At 52.4% G+C, this 16,255-nt stretch overlaps 1 protein-coding gene across 1 annotated transcript in view; it reads right to left on the bottom strand.

The window, feature by feature from the left end:
- The window catches only part of ST3GAL2 (ST3 beta-galactoside alpha-2,3-sialyltransferase 2), a 43,013-nt gene extending 27,284 nt beyond the window's left edge, over positions 1–15,729 (bottom strand). The window contains exon 1 of the mRNA XM_032486722.1: positions 15,498–15,729. The gene's annotated coding sequence lies outside the window, so the exon portion shown is untranslated. The remainder of the gene's footprint in view (positions 1–15,497) is intronic.
- Between the last annotated feature and the right edge of the window lie 526 nt (positions 15,730–16,255).

The raw sequence follows: 16,255 nt of genomic DNA, 5'->3' as shown, positions 1-16,255 counted from the left end.
ATGGGGCTCCTCTGTTTTGAGGACTCCCCTCCAGCCTGCCTACCACCCAGGGCTCCTTAGTTTTGTCATCCAAGCTCTCCCTATGAGGGCTGCCCTTCCAGGGGCAGCTGATCCCAGAGACCAGTATCCCAGGTCCCAACTGTCAGCCTCTTCCTCTAAAGAGAGAGCTGGTAACATATTTCCATGGCATATCCCAGAGGCCCTAGGAGGGGTATAACTAGAGCAGTACTCACCAGCTAGAACATTGGCAGAGGGCAGAGCCGAGGGCTTCCGTAAGGAAGAGGTGAGTCAATCCTTAACTTACAGACCCCTTGGGGAAAAGGATCATGCTTTCCATCCAACTCACTCTTATCAAAGGGACCCCTCCTTGCTCATCTCAGAAACATGGGTTAATCCAATCCTCCCAAATACTGGCTCCCCCAAACACACACAAACATCCTCTACTCTGGTGTGGGAGGACTAGTGTGGGTTTAACAGAAGGTTCAGAAGAGAGTCTCACTGTATTCCACTGCCCTCGCCAGAACTGGGGTGAAATGCAAGAAGAGTAAATGGTTTCTCCAGGTAATCTTCAACGTCATCTTCCCCAATCCACACACCCACATGGCAGGGAACCAGCCAGTAAAAACTAGGCCATTACAACCAGAGAGCTTCCTGGAACACTCCTGGGCAAGGGCTGAGAAGGAAGCTTTAGGGACTGGGGGCAAAGGTTCTCCTAAAGGAGCTGTGATTCATACAAATGGCAAAAAGAGGCAGGGTGTTCCCTCCCTAACCCCCAACCAGCCCTCTCAGATAGCAACACCAGGAATTCCTGAATCTGATCACCCTTGCCTTCACCTCTGGGAAAGGAACAGGACTGCTGCTTCTGCTAAACACCACTGCCCTCGCTTGCCCCTTCCCAATCCTACACGGTGGCATGGGGCTCTGGACTGGGTTCTCCTCCTTCCACCGCAAGCACTGGAAGGTTGTCCACCCTGAAGAAAGCTGATGGAGAAGGGCTGAGCTAAGGTCTATACAAATCCTGCCAGTGCACACCTAGGGAAGGGAGAAGCTGTGCTTCTGGAAGCTTCCAGGCCAGTCTCTGCAGCTCAAAACTCTAGCCAGGCCATGGCCCAGGCCCCGAGTTGAAGGATTCAATTGAAAACTCAAGGAGCATGTATCCCTGTATCTTCTGTGGGATGGGGGCAATGGGAGAGAGAATGCCGAGGAAGAGGTCATAACCTAATCACCGGCACTGTGAACCTGCAGGAAAGGGGCCCAGGAAGCAGGGTAACTGATGCTTCGCTGGCAGGAATGCTGCAGGCCTGGAGTCTGTGCAGTCATTGCAAGCAAATGACCCAGCAGGATTCTGGGCCTTCAGCAACCAGAGGGCAGACACCAGCACTTCCTGGGTGGCACCCTGGGATGGACTTGGCCCAAAGCTCCAAAACACAGGACAAGCTCCAGCCCCTAGGTATGCTGACAGAGCTGATGGGATGAGAGGGCCCAGAAAAATCAATGCTCCCTGAAAGCACAGCAGCCCCAGTTCTGGGGTTCTCCCCTCTCCCAGCCTGAGGGGTAGTCAGGAACAGCACACTCACTCTGCAAGGGCCAGTGTCACACTTGGAGGTACAAATGAGAACAGGGCTCTCTGTCCTCAGCCTCAGGAATGTGCCAACCTCTCTCTCTGGCTGGTGTGACCTCTGGCTAGAACTTTTCAGTCCTCGTGGCCCAACCAAACAACCCAGGTGGAAAGTCTGCCAGAGCCTCTGGGACCGGGCAGTATCATGAAGGTGACAGCCCAGCTGCAGGCATGGGGGCCTACTTTGCATGGAGCAAATTTCTCTGAAGGGTTCCCACCCCACCAGAGAGGGGACAGCGGGCTGTAACTGACAGCAGACAACTTCCCTCTTCCTACCCACCCAGCCCCCACATTTCCTTATGAAGCGGCGGTTCTTTTGATTTCTTGTGGCTTCATCTGAGCTTTAGGTATGAAATGGGAGCACCATGTGTGCTGGCAGTTTAGAGTGTGGAGACCCACCTAGCTCCTGGGCTCCACTCACATGCCAGGCAGGAGGCAGAGGTGGTGCTGCAGGCTGGAAACTCCACTTTGCGGTCAGGCGCTTATCTTCTTCCTTCATTAAGACTGGATGACTTCAAAGTGTTCTTTTTGTTTTATTTTTAAACCAGAATAATCTTTCCCCCAACCCACATGAAAACTTCCATCAACCAGGCCAACTTGTCAGCTTCTATTCTTGTGGCCCATTGGGAAGTAGGAGCCAGGGGGTGAGACATGTACAACTCCTGCCAAGACTGGATGCTGGAGAACCACCAGCCCTTTATGGCTGCTTTTGGGCTAAGCTGGGGCCTGAGCACACGGCAAGAGATGGGTCCTATTACAAGGCTTACTTAGAATAAATGAGGTGGCACTCTTATAGGTACTGTCATGTAGGTGCCAAGCCCCTGTGGTCCTAGGGAGGGAGTCATTCCCTCAGAGCCAGTCAAGCCTGGGTAGAGAGGAAGATGGGACAGGCACTTGGCTAGTAGATGGCCCAGCTGCCCTGGAGAGGACTCACGGTGTTTTGAGTCCTAGGGGTCCTTAGATGATGAGATAGATCAGCGCTTGGAGACCAGAGACTCTGGCAGAAAGGCATGAAGAGGTGCGCTGGCCCTAGGAGTGGGTATCTCCAGTAGGGAGAGTGCCCCAAAAACCCTGGAAACAAACCAATAACCTGTACTTTGTGAGCCAGACTGTTTTCATTCTTCATACACCCTATATTTAGCTTTCTTTCGTTTTCCTCTTATATTGAGTAATGTCTTTTGAAAAGGTCAGCCTGTGGCAGCTATGCTAATGGAAACCCAAAGGAGGTGTCTGCATCCATGCCTGGACCAGGAGATTAAAGGGAGCAATGTCCCCTCTCTCCCCAAGGACTGGATGTAGAGAGTAGTCCAGAGCTGAGCCCCTTACTCAGCCACTGGAGTCAACATTCCAACAGGAACCTTGGAAGTTCCAGTTAGAGGCCCTGAGATCATGCCCAGTCTGGTGCCACAGGGTAACTTCCAGCACCAAGCCTGCAGGAAACACCCCTGCCCTATGCCCCTACTATTCCCTGTATCATGAACATTCAGCTCCAGGAGGCAGAGAGCAGATGGTTGGTAAACTGGAGAGCCTAGCACAGACCTGCTTTCATTCCTCCCTTGCTGTGGCTGAGCCATCTTCCTTTTCACTGAGGAGCTGATAATAAGCTGCAATGGACTCAGGCAGGACCCCTGGGAGGAAAGAACATCCCCAAGGTTGTTAGGTAGGTAATCTGCTTCACCATCCCAGGAAAGCGGCAATATCAGCTGCTAGGAGGAGGGCAAAGGTAGCCTTCTCCTTGCCCTGCCTCTGCCCCCCACCCCAGGTGAGAGGAGCCAGGGTGAGAGAGCAAGGGGCCCTCCCCAGTTCCATCCTCAAGGACCTAGCCTAAATTATACACTCCCTGCTAAGATGATATCTGTCATGACATGCATTACTATTGTCAACTTTGCAGGAATGTGGAGGGGAAGAATGTACAGACTGGGGTCCATGACAATGGTCCCCAAGGAGTGGTCTCTGTTGGCAGGCTTTATTACGTATCTTAGGGTTACAAGGGGATGGCCTACATGATGGTGCTTGTTTGGGGCTTGAGCTATGCAGGGGTGACCTGAGGGCCATGAAGATGTGGGGCCCAGGGGCCTCCTTTCAAGCCCCCTGCCTGTGAGACTGGGACATCCCAACCCTAACACGTGTCTATGAGTTAGCATTTTACAACGAACTCTGGACTAAACCCAGATGACCTCAATTCCAGGACTGGCTCTGCTATTCGGCTGTTGTGTCTTGGCAAATCGTACCTCTCTGGGCCCCACGTCCTCCATCTGTAAAGTGGGCATAATGATGCCTGCCCTGTTCATCTCAAGTCCCTGTCAAGATGAAGCAAGCGATGACCGTAAGCTGCAGAGCAGTATGTACCTGAGGTATCATTGAGTCTCAGCTTCACAGAGGGGAAGGAAGCAGGGACAAGAGCAGACACTGTGCCTAAGCCTGAGGGAACAGAAGGTCTGGCCCAGGCTGGTGCATCACTGAGAACACGGCCCCAGACAGAGACAGACAGACAGGGGAGCCTCTGGGAGCCAAGCATGCGGGGCAGACAGAGCACTCTGGTCAGTCTGGGTTGGCAGACAGTTGAGAAGAGAAGACTGGCTGTCAGCAAATATCTGAAGGGCAGGAGGAAAGATGTATGAGGAGATGGTCAGAATGAAAGAGGAATTCAGCCCCAAACTCAGAAGAGTCCTGCCTCACTCAATGAGCACCAAGGAGCTAGTGAGAAGCCCCCAAGCTCCCCGGACCTCAGCATCTTGTTAACATATAACTCACACTCACGGGGACAGCCTTCCTTTTCTGACCAGAGGCCCCGGGGGAGACCCACTCTAGGCAAGAACCCTGTTAGACTGAACTTGAGGTCTCCTCTTGCTAAGTTGGAGGCTTGAGCCCAGAGCTCTTTCTATATAACACCCCATTCCTGGCTCTGCCAAGCTGGGTCAAATATCTATACCCTCACAAATTGGAGTTGACAGGAACTAAGGCCAAAATTGTGCTATCTGTCTATTTGTACCTGGAACTGGCCCCACTGTCCTGGGCATTCCCTTCCAAGGGAAAAGAAGGAGGGGTACCACCCTCCCAGCAGGAGATAACCCAATGTAATTCAGAAAGCACAGCAGCCCTAGAGGTAGGTCCTTATCCAGGCCCCAGCAGGAAACAATACGGAGGAGGGTGAGCATGCAGGAAGCCGAGGGGACAAGGGTGATAGAGAGGGGATGGAGGCAGCACCAGGGCAGAGGTTCACCAGAGCTGGGCCAGTGCCTCCTCTATTTACTGGGACCTAGTTGAACTCACACTGAGTGATGTCTCCCTCATCTCAGAAAGATGCCTGCTTAACACCATCCACCATGCAGATACCCCTGGCCACCAAGAGGAAGGGACCATTTGCCATAACCCACCTGTGTCAGCTCTTTGTCCTGTGGTCCAGGCATGAATCACTTTTGTGGATGGGCAGCTGGCCACCAGGGAGCTCCTCCCTAAAAGATGCCACTTCCTACTGGAAAGAGCCTCAGCCTGCAAGTCTGATGACCTGGGTTCTGGTCTTCATTCTTTTACACACTTATCTGAGAACATCAGGCAAATTTCTCAACCTCTACTTCCTGATCTGTAAAATGGAATGACTTGAAGACTCTAAGTCTCATTCTACACTCCAGCATTCAGTTTTGAACAAGGTAAATTAATAAATGACAATAAATCCCTATTAGTCTGTCAACAGCAGTGATTCTGACGTGCACACACAGCTCTGCCTATGGCCTCAACACATGATGTCTTTAGAAAGGACAAATGCCCCATTTTTCTTTGGGGAATCATCTCTCCCCAAATTCCCATCTCTGTGCCTGGCCAATCAGAACACCAAATGTACCCAACCACAGTACCTGGTCCAGGGTTGGGTAAGGGCCCCAATTCCAAGTGGCAGTCCTGGGATGGGATGCTGAGAAGACTGCAGGCAGGCACCTTCTACCATGTGGGAACTGAAAGTGGCATCACCATGAAGAAGGGCAGGGTGAGATGGAGTTGCTTGAGCCCCTCATCTTCCCTGCATGTGGCCAGCCATAGCCTCAGGTATGACTCAACAGATTCCCTTTCATCAAGGCACTCTGAGTTGGATTTTTGGCCATTGTAATTGAACAAGTCCAACTGATACAATCTTGCACACACGTACAACCATTTTTCATTTCATTTAAAAGAATTTTAAGAGCCACTACAGAATCGCTTGCTATCTGATGCAGAAGGGCTGCCTGAATCTGGTCCTAAAACCCCATTCTTAGTAGGTCAACCCAGCTCAGAGGCCCAGGGGCCCACAGGAACAGAAGTGGTTCTGGGATTCCCTGCAATGACTCAGTTCTGGCCAGGACCCAGGTCTTTTTCCAGCCAGGGACACAGCCCAGATGTGCAGATGGTGAGAGAGGCGCCGACGTGCGTAGCCTTCCTGGGTGCTCTGGGGTCAGCACTGTCTACCACCAGGGTCCCCCCAACACGGGGACAACTCAGCAGGGTGCTGCCCAGCCAGGAACTGAACTGGCTGAAGTAGTCAGAGAAAGAGAAGATGATCCTGGACATGGAATGCAAGGGGAAGTCAAGACCCTATTCCATTCCTTGTCTGGGAACAGATTTTGCAAACCTGTTTCTCAACCTGTTAAGAGTCATGTCTGGCTTCTTAAATGATGCCAGAGACTCCCCTGAACTCCAGACCTGTCTATCCCACTCATTTCTGGAAGCCTACTTTGATGACAAACTGTAGAAGTACACCAAAGTACCAAATTCACACATGTTCTAAGTGCTTCAAACATAGACTGACCTCCTTCTATATTCCCAGATGCTGGGAAAAGGACATTATCCATCCAACCTGAAACCTGGGAGTCATCTATGCCCCTTCCTTCCTTCAACATCCTTCAGCCAACCTATTACAAAGTCCACCTGCTTTTTACCAACTATATCTCTCATATTTCTACTTCCCTCCACATCTACCACCATCACTCAGTGCAAGAATATCATCTTCCACCTACAGTAACCCCTTAAGTGCTAAAGCCCCAGATCTACTCAAGAGAACCCTCCAATTCAATCTCTACAAGGAGACTGAAGTGATCTTCCCAAATGTAAATCCCATCAGATCTCCATCTCCATTCCTCCCAGCAAAACAGCCACACCTCCCAATGCTCTGGGGCAAAGGTGGGACTCCCCAGCACCCTTGGCCCCAGGTCTGGCTGGCTGAATGGCAGAGTAACCCTGAGACAAAGATGGACCAGGCAGGTCTGGGAGTAGCTGCTCAGCCCAGTGTCCTGGCTGTACCCTGGGGTGATTTCCCACTCCTAGGTCAGACTGAGAATTGGCTCAGTCTTGCTAGGACTGACCCTCCCCCAGTGCAGACTTCATCTGACCACAGACAGGAATGGGAGCTGGCGGCCAGGCAAAGGAAACCCAGCTGGGCTGAAGCCAGGGACTGTCTATGTTAGGAAGAAGAGATGGAGCAAGAGCAGGGCCACAATAGACTGTCAGTATCTGTGGGGCTGGCAGAGAGAAGGCAGCTGTCGGGAGGATAAAACTCAAGGAGTCTATCTCTTCTCTCTTATCAGACTGACCCATGGCAGCCTTGCAACCTGTGGAAAACAAACAGTCATTAACAACCCTTCCCACACTTCCTCCAAGCACCAGCCAGCCTGGGAAAGTCTGAGCCCTCCCGTCAACCAGGGTGGGTCTTGGGGCCCATCTCTCTGCCAGACTTCTCCATCCTGCCCCTCCTTCTTGGGCAATGATCCAAGAAACGTTATGCTCTGCCCAAACTGGTCTCCTCAGGGCCCCAGTTGTCCCTTGTCCCTTCAGCTCCAGCCTTTGCCTCAATGCCTTCCTTCTCTCCTCTACTAAGAAATCCTACCCCAGCCCTTCCAGGTATGTTCTCAACTCCCAGTGGACCCACCAGGTGCCTGTGCTGCTGACCTGGTGCTCCCATGATCAGCCTGTGATCCAACCTTCCATGCTGGCTTTGGGGAAAAAACCTTGCTAGGACAGAGCCCAGGGCATAAGAGGGTGAGGGGACTGGGAGCAGAAAAAAAATGAAAATCCTATAGTCACCCCAGGGCCTAACCAGTGGCCAGTGTAGGAAGGGAAGAACATGATGAGAGATCAGATGGATTTTTCTGCCTGAACCTAGGACAGATCCAGAGCAAGGGTTGGGAGGTGGTATGAGGCCAATGGGAGGCCTGGGGACAGCTCCCTTGGCTGCAGGAGCCCAAGTTCTCCAGAGTGCCAGAGAAGGCTGGCTGCTTTTCTATACATCCAAGCGTGTTAGGAGGGGAAAGGTCAAGTGAATTCGGCATGGTAACATCCAGAGCACCCAGTACTGTCTCCCTGCTCAGGATATAGTGTTCCTCTGTTGGGTCAACCAATGGTTTGAGAGAGAATCTCTGAGCAGGTCTTCAAATTCTTTACTCACAGATGAGAACTCTGAGGCCCAGAGAAGGGCAGAGACTTACCCTGAGTCACACGGCACCAAACCTCCTATGAGTAGGTAAGACAGTGAGAACCCTGTATGCACTCAACCAGATTAGGCCCTGGACTGTGAAAATCATCAAGAGGGCCCCCTGACCAAACAAGCTGCTTCCCCTTTGGAGAGCCAAACAGCCCTGCCCTGAGACTCTCATCCAGCCTAGGTCTCCACCTTGGTCTCACTGGCTGCCAACAGAGGGCCTGCTAGCTCTTCCTCCTGTTTTGCACAAGAAGAATGGCAGGGGATGGGCAGGAATTGCTGGGAAGGTGGGTGGGCAGCATGGGTGGAAGAAGACACCTTCTGAAATTCCTCACCCAGGTGTGATGAGGGGTGAGGTATCTTCTGTGTTAACCACAGAAAATGCCACTTGAGAGACTTAAACTCACATTCATCCTAGAAGTTTGTCCATTGCTGCTTTAGGGTCAAGTGTGAATTGCTTTTCAGGCACTGAGGAAATCCCTCCGCCTATCAGCTGCCACTGTGGCCTTGGGCTGGACCTCCTTCACACACACTGTTTACCAGGCTCCCTGTTTATCCTGCTCCCTTTTCACAGCATCTTCCTGTCTAAGGAAGTGCTGGTGTAGGCTCCCCTACACTGGAAGAGCCTGAATGGGGTCCCCATGCCTCTCCTAACCCACTTTGGGCTTTCCCATCTCCCTTTACGCATGGTACTTGGGGTCCCCTCCTGAGCTATGCCAGAGGCCCCAGGAACCAGCCGGAAGCTGAACAGGTGTGGTTCCTGGAAAATTGGACATCTGGGACAGGACAGAACAGAGAGAAGGCCAACCCCTGGAAACTCCCTTGCAGCCTGGCCACCCTAGACTGGTCCCTCGAAAACACAACAGAGGTAGGAACCGGGAGCTCAGGGGCTCTCTCCCATACCCTGCCTTCCCACACAGCCTCATTCCTTTTGGCTATACAGTCAGAGGACTCAGCACAGGCCCAAAGAGACTTTCGTTTCCTCCTGACTCTGGTTGCAGTTCACCATCAGTATCAAATGATTGGTATTTTAACTGAACTTGGGTGGGAATGAGGGTTGGGGGGAATTCCACTGACACGTCAGGGCAAACCCCAAGCAACCCCCACAAAGAAGGAAGGAGGTTGTAACTATGTATAGTGATAGATGTTAATTAACTCGTATACATTTTGCAGTGTATAAAAATACCAAATTATTATGTTGTACACTTGAAACTAATATAACATTATATGCCAATTACCTTTCAATAAAAAAAAAAGAAGGAAGGAGGGAGCAGGAGTGGAGAAGGATGGAGCTGTGGAGGTGACAAGGGCCAGGAAGGTGACTCCGCCCCCCCATTCCCTCACCTGTGCCTCTTTCTACAATCCACCTCTCACCTGCCCCTCTTCACTTCCCCACCCCAACCACTCCAAATTCTCTTCAGCCACACAAATAAATAACTTGTTGATTCTTCCTCACCAGAGCAGATCCCTCTAGACCAATTAGCTACTTGCATTTGTTGCCGATTTTCTTCCTCAGAAGGCTGCAAACCTGCTCAGGCTGGAAGGTTGTTGCCTGCCCACTGTGCTAGGACTTTACAGCTGAAGGATTCAGAGAGAAAAGGGTGAGGATTGCTCTCTGGGGTCCCTGGGTCATGCCCCAACACCTCGGCGTCTCCTGCCCTCTATTGAGCTCCCTTTCAGGAGCAGGACAGGCCTCATGCCCCAACTGCACAGAAGTAGGGCAGCTTTCTGTGTCCCTCTGGTATGTTTCCCACCCTGATCCTAGAGAGGAAGAGGAGAGAAAAGGGAAAAGACTGCTCATGGGCAAAGATTACAATCCAGGAAGAGACGAGAAACAGAGGACTACACACAGAGAATGATGCCCCTCCAGGCAGGAGATCTCTGTGCTGCTGGCTCCCCTCCCACCTCAGCAGCCAGGGGAGTGATGTCAGTCAACCTCCTTCTCTCTCTGGGCTTTCTCATTTGCAAGGTCACATCCCCCTGAAAGAAATGCTGTCTGAGGATATTTTTCAATATGTAATAACAGAATTGTTTGTTTTAACATTACTATTTCACAAATACAAATTTAGCACTGACATCAAAATTAAGAGAAATCACTTTTTTCTCTAGATTTCCCTTGTCCCTGGTTCACCTTATTGCATAAGGTAGTACACACTGCATTCATTGATGGCAAAACAACACATATATTTGAAAGCGAACAGCTGGAATTGAGGGGAACAGTACCCCAGGAAGGTATTCCTCTTCATTCTCTTCTCTCTGAGAATCTGTGGGGAAAAGTGGCGTTGCCCCTCCGCCCCAACCCAAAGAGGACCCTGCTCCCTCCCTCCCATTCTTATAGGAGGAAACTTCCCTAGTTCTCAAGTAGAAAGTTGGGGTGGCCCAAAGCCCAGCATATGCCCTGGAGCCTTAGGAGAAATGGACAATGGCAACACAAAAGTGTGACTGACAATATGTTGTAATTACAATAATGATTTATAAATAAGCACTCTAGAATGACTGGTTAGGGACACACAGAGGGTCTCTGGTGAGTACAGCATAACTGGAGGAAAAGCCTGTATCCCCAGATAGCAGGATAGCAGGCAAAGTTCAGACGCTCTCCTTGCAAACGGTCATCTGGAGATGTGTGCCCAAATAGTTAGCAAGGACTTGTTAACAACCACTCTGAGTAGAAAAGGAGGAAAACCTGAAAACCTAGGTCCAGAGAGCTGGGCCAGGCCCTTTAGTCAGTAAGGGCTCAAGTATGCGGAACATGCAGTGGGGGGAAGTTGGGGTGGGGGAAGTTGGCCCATGGGAACTAAGAGTAGGGGAGGGGAAGAGAGAGGAAACAGAAACCCACCCCAGGCTGAAGTGTGGAGACAGAAGAGACGCAGGAGTGCTGAGCCTGGATCTCAAAGCCCCAGCTGCTTTCAGGACACACTGGGTCCCTAGAGCTTTGTGGCCCCACCTCCTCAGGGCCAAGGCCCCAAACAACAGGGAGCATGGAGTCAGGAGTAATGAGCTTACCAGGGTTCCAGGTACCCTGTCAGCATTCCGCATGCAGCTTCTCCAAAGCAAGGACATCATCTCCTGCAAACGCTTCCTCCACCTGACCGCCCCATTTCAGCTAAAAGAACCAACCTCATTACCCAGACACTGAAGTGTCAAACCCCAGCCAATCAAGTGTCTGTTCCAGAAGATATCTACTTTCACAGTTTTCTAGAATCAGTCCCTTCTTTTCCATTTTTACTGCCAAGTTGCTGCCTTCATTACGTCTCACCTGGACCCTATCTAGTTTTCCATTTTCTCCCTCCCTTCTTTCTTTGTCCCCTTGTGACCCAGCCATACCTTGCTGCCAGTCCACCCTCTGCCTGCTCAGAAACTTGTCAGAACCAAGTCCTCCCCTTGCTGCCTGCCAATTCAAGTTCTCATCTAGCACCCTGCTGGACTGATCTTTTGCAGTGTCCATTTCCTCATCTTCCAGGGACATTAGCTTTCACATACAGTCTGGGGGGCTGCATACCATGCCACCAGCCCTTCCCTTCCACCAGCCAAGGGAGGAAGCATGTCCTGAGGCTGGACCAACTAGACATCTCCTCCTTAGGATGTGACTCCCAAGCTGTGGTGACAAAATTACAGAGCACAGCTGGAACAGATTTATCCTGGTGACAGTGGTACCCTGAAGAGGCTGGTCCTTGACTCCTGTTGTACCCACACCAAGACCCTGGAGGGGAGCTGGGTCCTGAGTTATCCCTCTGATTTTGGGAGTTTCCATAGCCCTCCAAGGAAGTCCTTTCCTGCCAAAGTCAGCCAAGTTGTTGCTTGTAACCAAGCTGGATCTTCTCATTATTTTTTGAAATACCTCTCCTATGCTTCAACTAAAAGGGAAAATTTCCCAAAGTGCCATGGTGGACTCTCTCTGCACCTGTTGGCCTGCACACCTATTGGCCTGCACACCTCTCCAGCCCACAGGCGCTGCTGGAACTCTGCCCCTTTAGGGCCCAACTCAAAGTCCTCTTTTGAACTCTGTACTTGGATGACTTCTACCTCCTTTAAACCTACAAGAACTGGCTGCCCCTTCTGCCTTCCACTGTAGACACTGGTGTCTTATCCTTCTCCCAGGGGACAACGACTTGGACATTGTCTCCTCCACAACACCCAGCATAGTTCCAGGCTCAGTAAAATTCACCAGGCTCTGGGGGCAGACAATCCAAAGGACAATTACAGGTTTGCTGAGCAAGACAGTGAGTGACAAAAAGCACAGCATGTGCTGTCAGAAAGACCTGAGTCTGACTTCCGGATCCTCCACTTACTTGCTGTTTTTGGGCAAGTCTCCTAAGTTCTGTAAACCTCAGTTCTCCAATGAAAGAATGACAGTATGCCGACCTTGAGCCATTGCTGTGAGGGTCTAACATGTGAGAATATCTAGCACGGGGTCGGGCTAGGAGTAAGCACTCAGGGGACAGCAGCTGTTATTCCAGCTATTCAGAGCTACTGCTTTAGCAGATACTCCATCGGAGGGTTGGAATCAGGAGTCCTTGGCCTCTGTGTGACCCACAGTGCACCTCTCTGTTCCTCAGTAACCCCACCTGGGTCTACATCTGCCTTATAAACATCCCAAAAACCACAGGTAGAAAATGCTTGGCAAGTAAAAACACAATGTAAGTGATTCCTTCTGTTTTTCTAAATTTCAGAGATTCTCAGGCATCTTGTCCAGTGTGCAGCCATGGCCAGCACCCCAACCTGCTTGGTCTGAGGGACAGGGATAAGGCAGATGAAGGCCTGGTTCGGCGTCTGCTTCCCCATGTCCACACAGCCACCCCTTTTCCAAGGTCTTGGTGCCAAAATGTCCTGCTTTTGTGGGGCCTTTCTTCAAATAACCGTGGGGCAGTTTCAGCTGTGTGGTTACAGAGGGACTGAGAGCTCAGGCACCATAAGTCATCCCTACCATTAACCTAGCTAGCACTAGGCAGCATGAGAACAGAAGAAAAGACCAATCCAGGGCAGGTGCCAGAACAAGCCCAGATGGGGAAGCAAGGTGGGAGGATTAATCTCCCAAGCAACTGTCATGGCCACAAACCAGTGGTTCTCAAGCGTTATCACCAAGGAGCTGGGTAGAAATCAAATTCTAGGCCTCACCCAGACTGCCTGAATCAGAAAACTCTGGGAGTGGAGCCCAGCAATCTGTGCCTTAAACAGCTCTCCAGGGGATTCTGATGTCTGGTCAAGTATGAGAAATCTGCCCTAAACATTTAACTGGCAAGACTCTCCAATTTAACTTAAATTTCTGAACATTTACCATGGGCCAGCTGGTGATATTTCGGAAATAAGGACACATCTGAAGAACTTCCACAGTCTAATGGGGACCAAAATCAAGTACATGAATACACAAGGCAAAGGAATCAGCTTTCCACCCTCTTACCAGACCCCACACCTCAGATCTTCTCTTGCCATGACTGGAGAAAAGGAAACCCCAGTTCTAGGAAACCTGCTCCACATGCTGCTATTTTGGATTTCTCATGGTTGCAGATAGTTTTCTCAAGAAGAGAGTAAGTCTCACCCTAAGGCATGTTTCATGTCCAGAGGTTTGGTTCATGGAGAAATGGTCCCAGTGGTTCTTAGCAGCTTGGAAAGTGGCACTATCTGGGGTTTGGGCTCAGAAAGTACCTAGAGGGCCGTGAACATGCCACAGCATCACAACACTGCATTCCCGGGCAGGGTCGCTTCCTCAGGTCCCTAGCAAGCTTGCATGTGAGCACACAGGCAGACATAAACATGCACACAGACAGTTGGCCCCCTAGCCTCCCTTCCTCCATTCTCAAGTTACAAGGTTAAAGGCTTCCTATTCACAGCCAAGGGGGAGGGATGAGAGAGCGGGTACTAAAGCAGGGAACCATCTGGTTCAGATCAAGATTGCTCATTCAGGACCCCGATGAACTCCTAGAGCCTTCCCGCCTGCCGAGCCTTCCTGATGGTTCAAAGATTCCCCTCCCTCCCCCCACTTCCCACTGGGAAACTGAGGATTGGGCTGGGAAGCGATGATCCAAAGGCAAATCTGCCAAGGAAGATGAGGAAACAAAAAAGTGAATTATACAAGCAAGCCTCTGTGCTACCTCTCTGAGCCCTGGCTCCCTCTTCCCTTCAAATCATGAACACCACGACTAAACTTGAGATCACCACCTACAGACACACAGTCTTCCTCCACAAAGAGCTCAGGGCACCTGGCAGGCATCCTTCCCTGAACAGGCAACCCCCTCCAAAGTTAGCGGTAGAACAAGATGAGGCTTAGGGGTGTGGACTCCCAGACTCTTCTTATGCCTCCATTCTCCACCAAGGTAGGAGGTTCCCTCCATCTCAGGGACTTCAGAGTCCACCAGGCATAAGAGGAAGGGATGACAAACCAGTTTCCAGACAACTGCCCCAAAAACAAGATGGGAGTGTGCGTTACTGGCTAGGAATGACTTACCCAGGGATCCCAGAGTACCCTGAACTCCCATCTGCAGCTTTGGCTGAAATAGGCTGCTATTCCCTTTCCACCACCAGCACCTCTCTCTCCCCTTTCCCCCAACACCACCTTAGACTCTTTTTGACAGTGCTTTACAGAGCTATATAGCAAGAGGCAAGATGGATGTAGTTGGTAAGAAACAGAAATCGAAAGGCTAACTTGAGCAAACAAGCAATGGGTGGGTGACTCTACAGGTAGAAAAGGCCAGGAGTAGGATAAGGGAAGGAGGAGGGGGAAACAGAAGTAGGAGAAAGCTAAAGGGGAAACTAAGGCGGGCTCAGCCCAGAGCTGCATCAGGGGGCTAGGAAGTTCGGTCCAGTCACAGAGGAATGACTAGAGGGAAGAAATGACTTCCATGCCAAGGCAGAGGCTCAGGCGAGCCCTACAAGACTGGGGCCAAGTTCCTGGTTTGTGCCAAGCCTCAGTTTCTCCAAAGTGGGAAGGAGGTAAAGCTGTTAGGTTTCATCAGAGAGAACTGGGCCACTGTGGGTGGCAGTGCCAGGTAGGGAAAAAGGAAAGGTGCTGATGGTGCAAAGACAGCCTCCAGCCAAGAGGAGTGGGGCAGGGGTCTCCAGGTAGTGCAGAGGCCGGGAGCGCGCGCGGAGTTTGGGGGTGCGAACTAGGCAGTGGGCTGAAGTCAGAACTGGGGCAAGGAGCGCTTCCTAGGGTTGGGGCTGGGGGCTGGGGACTGCCACCAAGGAGTGGAGCAGTCGCGCCTGGAGGACTGGGAGCGGCTGGAGGTGCGGAAGCAAAAGGCGGGGATGAGGCTTGAGGCCAATGGAAGAGGATCCCCGCCCCTACGGGGGAGCCCAGGGCCCCGACCCCAGGGAAGTTGCCGGGGTGGACTGGGCGGGTCTGGGCCGCTGGCAGAGTCAGTTGCTCGCGCAGAAGGGGTTCAAGGCAGCGAGGGGCCCGGGGTACCCCACATCCTGCCCGCCCTCATCCCGCCCGCGCACCTCAGTCAGCACTCGGCGCCGCGCGGGCCATGCTTGCCGCTCCTGTCGCCGCCTCCGCCCGTGCAGAGAAAGCCGCTGCCGCCGCCGCCGCCGCCGCCGGCGTCCAGACCCGTTAGCTCCGCGGCTCCCCTGCCCGCCCGCAGCGGGCTAGTCCCGCCCTTGCCGGCCCTGCCCTCCCAGAGAGCTGAGCCGCCGCCGCCGCCGCCGCCGCCGCCGCCGCCGCCGCCGCCGCCGCCGCCGCCGCCGCCGCCGCCGCCTCAGCCCAGCCCCTCCCCCCACCCTAGCCCAGCTGAAAGGGAAGGGTGGGGGCAAGGGGTTAGCTGCCCCCTCCCCATTCACATCCTTCTGGTCTGTCCCCTCCCACCGCCTCTTGCACGCGCGCGTGCATGCTGGGATATGGAGTCCAGCCCGCGCTGGGCTGCTGGGTGTGTCCCGCATCCAGGACTACTACTCCCAGAAGAAAGTGCGCGCGCCCTAAAGTCTGTGGGCTTTGTAGTTCGGCCCGGGCTCAGGGAGTCTACCGCGCAGGAAGGGAGAGGGAGATGAGAGAAGTCTATTCCCAGAAGGCCGGGCTCCCGGCGGTGGAAACAGAGGATGTGGAGTCTGCGGTGCCCCGGACCCGGGTTGAATACCTGGCTCTCAAGGGAGATGCAAAGTAGCCCAGGATGCCTCTCAGACATGGCTGTGGCCAGCGCCGGCCGAGCGAGACGGGAGGGGAAGCCTCTGGCCCGAGAACCGCGCCCCGGGTACAGTTCCCA

This window comes from Camelus ferus, chromosome 9 (assembly GCF_009834535.1).
Source record: "Camelus ferus isolate YT-003-E chromosome 9, BCGSAC_Cfer_1.0, whole genome shotgun sequence".
Taxonomy (NCBI): domain Eukaryota; kingdom Metazoa; phylum Chordata; class Mammalia; order Artiodactyla; family Camelidae; genus Camelus; species Camelus ferus.
The sequence above is the reverse complement of the archived record's forward strand: the minus strand, read 5'-3'. Positions and strand labels throughout refer to the sequence as shown.